At 36.5% G+C, this 8,721-nt stretch overlaps 1 long non-coding RNA gene across 1 annotated transcript in view; it reads left to right on the forward strand.

Annotated features, from left to right (window-relative positions):
- Positions 1-3,139: 3,139 nt before the first annotated feature.
- The window catches only part of LOC111089019, a 13,515-nt gene continuing 7,933 nt past the window's right edge, over positions 3,140-8,721 (forward strand). Inside the window, exons 1-2 of the long non-coding RNA XR_002613390.1 lie at positions 3,140-3,153; positions 6,270-6,279. This is a non-coding gene — a long non-coding RNA (uncharacterized LOC111089019). The remainder of the gene's footprint in view (positions 3,154-6,269; positions 6,280-8,721) is intronic.

Here is an 8,721-nt window from a genome sequence, read left to right on the forward strand (position 1 = left end):
GCGACCCTCAGATTGTGAGTCGAGCGCCTTATCCACCTGGCCATGCCGGGCACTAACTCAATAAGAACGACAGCAAATACAGATTCAAATACTTCACGAAAACACACCAGTTGACTTATTCAACTCTCTACCTTAGAAAAACTCTACATTATTTTAATTATATCCTCGAGTATCTTTCAACATATTGTACTATCGTCTTGAAAAATTCACTTTCTAACTAACCAAACGACGATTCACGGAACGTTGTATTTAAAATTTCCCTAGTTGTACGCATTTCTAGGACTTTCTCATTCTTAACGTCATACGCCCTCAAACTAACATCAAAAGTAAACAAATTACAACATTATAAACACAGCTTATAACAATAACATCAAAATTAAACAAATTACAACATTATAAACACAGCTTATAACAATAACATCAAAATTAAACAAATTACAACATTATAAACATAGCTTATAACAATAACATCAAAATTAAATAAATTACAACATTATAAACGTAGCTTATAACAATAACATCATGATTTCACGTAATATCAGCATCTTAAAGTACAAATGGATTATAACAGAAATAAAATATGTTGATTTGCCCCTCTCTTCTATCTGAGGCTTAAAGAAACATGGATTATAGCAGACATAAAGTCTGCTGGTTTAGTCCTTACTTTTAACTTAGTCTTAATTACAAACATTGTAGTTTCACAATTTAGTACACACATATAGCTGGACAGTAAATTAAGAGGAAACGCTTTACGTTGGAGTTAAAGCAACGACAAGGAATGAACACCTTACGTTGAATTTAAAACAGCTACAAGGAAGAAATATTTACATTGAAGTTAAAACAACTACAAGGAATAAACGCCTTACATTGGAGTTAAAACAGCTACAAGGAATAAAAGCTTTACGTTGGAGTTAAAAGAGCTACAAGGAATAAACATTTTACGTTGGAGTTGAAACAGCTACAAGGAAGAAAGATTTTACATTGAAGTCAAAACAGCTACAAGGAATAAAAACTTTACGTTGGAGTTAAAACAGCTATAAGGAATAAAAGCTTTACGTTGGAGTTAAAACAGCTATAAGGAATAAAAGCTTTACGTTGGAGTTAAAACAGCTACAAGGAATAAACATTTTACGTTGGAGTTGGAACAACTACAAGGAATAAACTCTTTATGTTGGAGTTAAAAACAACTACGTACTAGTAATAAACAATTTGCGTTGGAGTTAACAACAACTACGTACTAGAAAGAAACGCTTTGCGTTTCAGTTAAAAACAACTAAGTACTAGGAAGAAACGCTTTACGTCAGAGCAGCATTACTCAAACCATGAGTTGCGATCCAATATTGGGTCGTCAAAATTTGTAAAAGGATCGCGAAGACTTTGAAAGTAGGTAATATTTTTTTAATAAGTATTTAGTAACCTAGCTGTTTACTGAAGCTATTCACACCTATTCGGAAGAAACGCATTACGTTAGAATTAAAAAAACAAACTAGGAAGAAACGCGTTAAGTTAGAGTTAAAACAACAAACTAGGAAAAAACGCTTTATGTTAGAGTTAGAACAACAAACTAGGAAGAAACGCTTTCTGTTAGAGTTAGAACAATAAATTAGGAAGAAACGCTTTCTGTTAGAGTTAGAACAACAAACTAGGAAGAAACGCTTTCTGTTAGAATTAGAACAACAAACTTGGAAGAAACGCTTTCTGTTAGAGTTAGAACAACAAACTAGGAAGAAACGCTTTCTGTTAGTGCTAGAACAACAAACTAGGAAGAAATGCTTTATGTTAGAGTTAGAACAACAAACTAGGAAGAAACGCTTTATGTTAGAGTTAGAACAACAAACTAGGAAGAAACGCTTTCTGTTAGTGTTAGAACAACAAACTAGGAAGAAACGCTTTCTGTTAGAGTTAAAACAACACACTAGGAAGAAACGCTTTATGTTAGAGTTAAAACAATGGACTATTTGTGCTGTGCTCACCACTGGTATCTAAACTTACTTTGTAGTGTTATAAGTCGTTAGACTTATTGCTGAGCCACTGGGGGGGGGGGGGTTAGGTCGTTTATTATCTGATGTTAATACAGCCTGAGATGCGTGATGAACCACCCCATCACAGCTTACCAGTTTCAGTGGGAGATTTGCTTGATTTATTGGCATATATTCAATAACCGTATAAATAACCACCGAGACAATGAGAGAATCAGTAACAATACATGATTAGGAAGTCGAACTCAGACACATTCGGTCAATTTTTCATACGATATAAGTTAGTTTTACTGATATATGTATAGATTAAAAAATACGAAACTGCAACTAGAAATTACGAGCAATGACTCGAAGTTTTAAAATAATTTTATAAAAACGCGAATTGATAGAACTTCACTTATTCACACAGGATTCTATATAGCACCTTCTTCATTTCAACACGTGTGTTGGATATACAAGACTGTTTAGTGTAAGAGTTATTACTTAGTTCATTTAGTGATCTAATATTTAATGATTATTTAGTTTTCATAACAAGAATGTTAAAGTTAATTACTTCAAAAACGATAGCTATAACAAATTTCATTGTGTAACTAGGTAGGAGTGGTACATTGTGTGTATAGTTCAATTGCTCCCAGTGGAACAGCGATATGCCTGCAGACTTACAATGCTAGAATCCTGGTTTCGATAACTGTGGTGGGCAGAGTACAGATAGCCCATTGTGCTGCTTTGTGCTTAATTTCAAACAAACAAAAGTAGTTTAATTGTTGTAAATTGACGTCACATTACTAGAACTTTCTGTAATTTTTTCTTTGTTTTAAGTGAGTATTGTTACATCATAGCGTCTTGTAGTTTGTAGAAAGTTCTATGCCTCATTTGGACAATATATATATATATATGGGCGACCGACCAAGTGAGTGCAAATTACGTTAAGTTAAAGAAAGTGAAGTTAGATTGCGTGATTGTTAGTTTAGCTGTAATGGACAATATTTAAAGTGAGATTAACAGTTAACAGAGATAAGGAGAAATAATTCGTCTTGTCAAAGGGTGTTCTAAAGTAATTGAACCCGCCTGTGTAGATTTTAACGAAAGGAAGACAATTATTTAAAGTTCTGGATACAACTGTGGTAAGAATGTAGTAAGAAACAGAGTAGAGAAAAATAATTCATCTTGTCAAGTGGGATCTAAAGTAAGTGAACCAGCCTTTGTGGACTTTTGACAAGAAAAGAGAGTTATTTAGAATTTTAGATACAACTGTGATATTTTATAGTGTAAAAATATTTTGTTAATATACGTTTGAATTGTCTTAAATATATTATTTTAAAACAAGTAGCTTGTGTGCTGTCCGTTTATTGTTTGTATCTAATACCAACAAGTCACAGACACCTACTGTAAAAGAATCCCAGTCTATATACAGAAACCTTTGACAATGGACATTCTGTAAGAGTTAACTCATGTTTTTGTTTTATATTTTATATCATTATTGTCTTGAATATGACGATGATGAATAAAATAATATCAGTTGTGATCGAATGATGAGAATTCTCCCATGCTTCTTATATTGCCTTCATCATTGTATTTCATACTCTAGATCATTACTGCCATGATGATGATGATGATAAGTAAGTTAGGGTCGGCCAAGATCGATGCTCGGAAAGGCGATAATTTGGCTGCAGCCACTGGTTACAATGGGGGAGGTGGTTCCGGAGCAGTAAGGACCCAATTTCACGAACAAGTAAGTATACTTCTTTTGTTATTATTGTCGTTACCAAAAGTTAGAGTCTTTATTACATTGGATGCGCTTCACTGATGTTCAACCGAAACAAATCAAAGTGTCTTCAGCAATTCATGAACCTGCAAGATTAAAACAGTCTTTATTTTACAGTAATTAGATTTCTTTAATCTCCAGCAATCTTTCCTACTTCCCTAACCAGGTGATTTCAGTCTTTCCTACTTCACTAACACGATGATTGCAATCTGTCCTATTTCCTTAACCCAATGCTTGCAACATATTTTACTTTGCTAACCCAGTGATTGCAATATTTCTACTCTACAAACCTGGTGATTGCAATATTTCGACTCTACAAACCTGGTGATTGCAATCTTTCTACTCTACAAACCTGGTGATTGCAATCTTTCTACTCTACAAACCCAGTGATTGCAATCTTTCTACTCTACAAACCCGGTGATTGCAATCTTTCGACTCTACAAACCTGGTGATTGCAATCTTTCTACTCTACAAACCCAGTGATTGCAATCTTTCTACTCTACAAACCCAGTAGAAAGATTGCAATCACCCTACAAACCCGGTGATTGCAATCTTTCTACTCTACAAACCCTGGTGATTGCAATCTTTCTACTCTACAAACCTGGTGATTGCAATCTTTCTACTCTACAAACCTGGTGATTGCAATCTTTCTACTCTACAAACCTGGTGATTGCAATCTTTCTACTCTACAAACCTGGTGATTGCAGTCTTTCTACTCTACAAACCCAGTGATTGCAATCTTTCTACTCTACAAACCTGGTGATTGCAATCTTTCTACTCTACAAACCTGGTGATTGCAGTCTTTCCTACTCCTCTAATCACGTGATTGTAGCATTTCCTGCTTTACAGAATGTTTACAAATGTCCTACTTTGCTAATCCAGTTATTGCAATCTTTCACACTCCATCAACCTGGTAATTACAATCTTTTTCACTCTGATAAACTAGTGATTGCCATCTTTCCTACTCTGCTAACTTTATTATTTTAATCTTTTCTAATTTCTCATTCTAGTAACCTGGTGATTGCAGTCTTTCCTACCTACTAACTTTCGCTACACGCACTTTAGGTCACTAGAGAGATCAACAAAGATATCACTCGAATATCCTGTATTTGCTTGTGGGACTTCTATGTAAGCAAATAATAGTGCCTGCAGGTACCTGTCCCAGTCACGTGGTCTCTCCTGGCACATATGCATGCTCTTTAAGACTCCGTTGACCCTCTCACAAAATCCATTAAAAGTGTTGCCTAGTACTGATGAGTCTGCACACCTCTTGCATCAGTTCTGAGGTAAATTGGGTCCCTCTGTCCCTCAAGACTTTTTTTGGTAAGCTTACTCCACAGAACACTTGCAGTAGGGCTTCTGCTACTCTCCCCTTCTTTATCTTCCACAGTACTATGGCTTCTGGATCTTATAGTTGACTACTGTCAGCACATACTGGTTGCCCTTGTCAGATACAGGTGTTAGTAGTCTGATCAAGTCCATAGCTACTCTACTGAATGACTCTTCTATGAGAGGCATCTCACCAAGTGGCACCTTAGATACCTTCCCTCTAGGTAGTGACATTTGGCAGATGTTGCTTGACTTTCAGAATCTGGTTACATCTCCGATAACACCTTGCCAATAGAAGTTGCTGGTGATTCTGTCTGCCATTTTCTTTGCTACTACATGTTCTCCCACAATCGACTTTTGAGCCAACTTCATCACTTAAGTCCAGTATTCTGTTGGTACTATGATCTGTTTCACTTCCTCGGTATAACTGCTTTAATAGATCTGGTACAACACTCCCTTCCAGTCCTTTATTCTATAATTTATTTTCTCCTTTGTCTTGTACTCGACTTTCTCCCAGGCATTGTCCCAAAGTTTCTGCAGTGAAGGGTCACCGTTAGAGACCTGTAGGAGCTTGATGTCTTGTTTGCTTTTCTTTTCTTGAGCTCTTGTGGTGACTGCAGATGGCTCATCAGTCTCATTTCTATCTGGTCCCTACAAACTTCTACTGCCTTGTATATTGTCAATCACCTAGTCATATATGGGTGCCTTCATACACATGTCCCCAAAGTCTCCCATGTAATATGGAGTATTTACCTTTATTCTTGCTATGGGAAACTTTCTCACTGTCCCATCAATAAGCACACACACACACACATACCTTGCCTGATATCTGGCCATCAGATAATAGATTAGTTCTCACTTCTGCACCCATTGTCTCGTAGGGCTTTCACTTTCTTGTCCCCAACGTAGTCTTCATCTACTGACATGTTATCGGTTTTTCACACCTTTTGATGTTTGTCACATGCTCCAATAACTACTGGCACTGTTGACCCATTTACTAACTTGAGCTGACCATCAATCATGCACTGTTTAATCATGATGATAGAACTTCCTTCTTGTAGTGAATCTGACCAGTTGTCTTTATTCTGTTTCTTTTGGCAGCAGCATCATCCATGGTGACAGTCACTCTTTTCTTGTTTCTTACCAGAACCATATTTATAGGTAGCTCCAGCTGCTTTATGTTGAGATTTCTGCAGTTGTTTGTTGGTGACAGACTTGCACTCACCGGAAATGTGCCCCATTTTATAACAAGCATAACATATCTTCTTCCTTTTGTCTGTTGACTTCTTGTCATCTTTGGTGGTATCCTGTTTCTGTTTTCAACTTTAATTGGTTATTCTTGGACTTGCCAGTTATACTCCCTCCACGGGCTTCCATATACTGTTTTGCCAGCTTGATCATCTCGTCCAGATCTTTGATGCTCTCTCTCTTTTAGGAACAGTTCATTTCAGTGGAGAATGTAATAGTAGATTTGCCAGTTCTCAAAACTATCTTCACACTTAGCTATGTCAGTTCACCTTGAGTGTATAACTGTAGTCATGCCACAAACCAAAATACAGTTTCTCCAATATTAGGTTTCACTTCTCTGAACTTCCAGCAAAAACCTTACTCAAAAAGTTCATAATGTTTCAGCAAGGCCACTTTTAATTTGTTATAGTCCACGCCAACGTCATGCCCACATATGCTGTAGGCCTTTTCATGTGAGAAGGGGACTGAGACAGACTGCCAAGTTGCCTTTGTCCCAGTTCTGATTTCGGGCAGATCTTTCATACATGTCTTTCTGTTCATTAAATTTGAGCAGCTTGGGTCAACTGTTCCTGACCCTATTGTCATTCTTTCTGTTGGGTGAGCTCGGTGATCTCAATTTGTGCTCTTTTTCTAGTCTCTCCTCTCTCCTTTTTCTGTTTCTCAATTACTGACCTCGTTCTTTTTTTCTGCCTTCTCTGCCTCTTCTTCTCTCCCTTCTGTTGATTTTTTCTCTCTCTCTAGGTATTGTTGTTGTTTAAGAAATTCTCATAGATCACCATTTTTGAGCCCAAGTCGCTGCCACCTCTATCCACTTATCAAAAACACTCTACATTGTTATATAGTGTGGCCGTGATCCCTACAATAATTTTGCCACCACTGCAGCTATGTTTATATAAGACTATTTTGCCACTGTTATTTACGCTTACTTCTATTACCATTTACCACTGGAGATCTTGGCTAGTTTGCCACAGTCAGATTTTCTGTATAGGATGAATTCTTTACAGTACTTGCCTGTGACTTTTTAACGAAACATTTGAACAATAAACAAACAACATATAACCCACTTGCTTGAAATAATGTATTAAAAAAGTCAAACGTCTATGCAAATGCTTATTACACTGTTGGTTATCATAGTTGTATTCAGAGCTTGAAATAACTGTCTGTTTTTCAAAGTCCACACAGGCTGGCTCAGTTACTTTAGAACACAATTGACAAGACAAATTATTTCTTCTCTACTCTGATATTACAATACAATCTGTCATAATTTCAATTTAAAAAATTGTCACTATACGCTCTTTATGGCTAAACTCAAAATCACACAGTATAGATCTATCTTTCGAACTACATTTTTGGCGCGTATGTATAACCCAACAGAGGTCTAGAATGTTTCACACACTACTAGATATTATGACGCAATAATACAACAATCACTAATTCATAACTACTGAACTACAAAAAAAAATTGCAAAAAGTTACCAAAACAAATCTGCAACAAACTAATGCTTTTAAAAATAACTAAATTTAATACTCGCACTATATAACTATCTAAATCATAACTCCTGCATTAAACTTAAACGGAAACAGTCGTGTACATCTAACACTACCTTAAGAATAATATACTGTTACGACAGCGGAAGTCACGTGACGCTGGTAACACGTGATGAGTGTCTAGAAGATTCGCGAAGTGGCTAGTACGTGCTACACGCGCGCTTTTATTGTATATAAGCATGCCAGAAGAAGGAGACTTGCATTCAGAATTGCAGACAGACAGAGACGGACAATTGAGTTAAGTGCGGTAGTGACCGTAAGTACAGTGCGTGAATCGTTGTGAATTCTAGCATGTGTTGAAGTTAAAGTAACTGTGGAAATTAAGTGTATTGCAAAGTTGAGTTGAGAAAGGAATAAACTAGTTTGATCTAAGAAAGGACTTGTATCGCTGAAGTTTCTCGGAAAGAATTTTTACGACAAATTAACAAACGAACACACAGACGTAACAAATTGGTGTCAGAAGCGGGATAGAAAAAAAAAGATGGAAACGAGAGGAGGCAAATCAAACTACAGCTTAGCAGATTTGATGGCAGCAATACAAGAACAGCAAAAAAACCAAGAAGAATGAGAAAAGAAACAAGAAAAGAGATAACAGCAGTTGTTGGAAGAAAAAGAAAATAAACAAGAAGAACGAGAAAAGAAACAAGAAGAGAGATTACAGCAGTTGTTGGAGGAAAAAGAAAAGAAACAAGAAGAGAGACAACAGCAGTGGTAAGAAAACCTGCAACACTGGCAGCTCGAACAGCAAAATAAACAAGAGAGACTACAGCAGTGGTTGGAGGAGAAAGAAAAGAAACAAGAAGAGAGACAACAGCAGTGGCAAGAAAACCTGCAACACTGGCAGCTCGAACA

The sequence above is a fragment of the Limulus polyphemus genome, unplaced genomic scaffold, assembly GCF_000517525.1.
Source record: "Limulus polyphemus unplaced genomic scaffold, Limulus_polyphemus-2.1.2 Scaffold5016, whole genome shotgun sequence".
In the NCBI taxonomy this organism is placed as follows: Eukaryota; Metazoa; Arthropoda; class Merostomata; order Xiphosura; family Limulidae; genus Limulus; species Limulus polyphemus.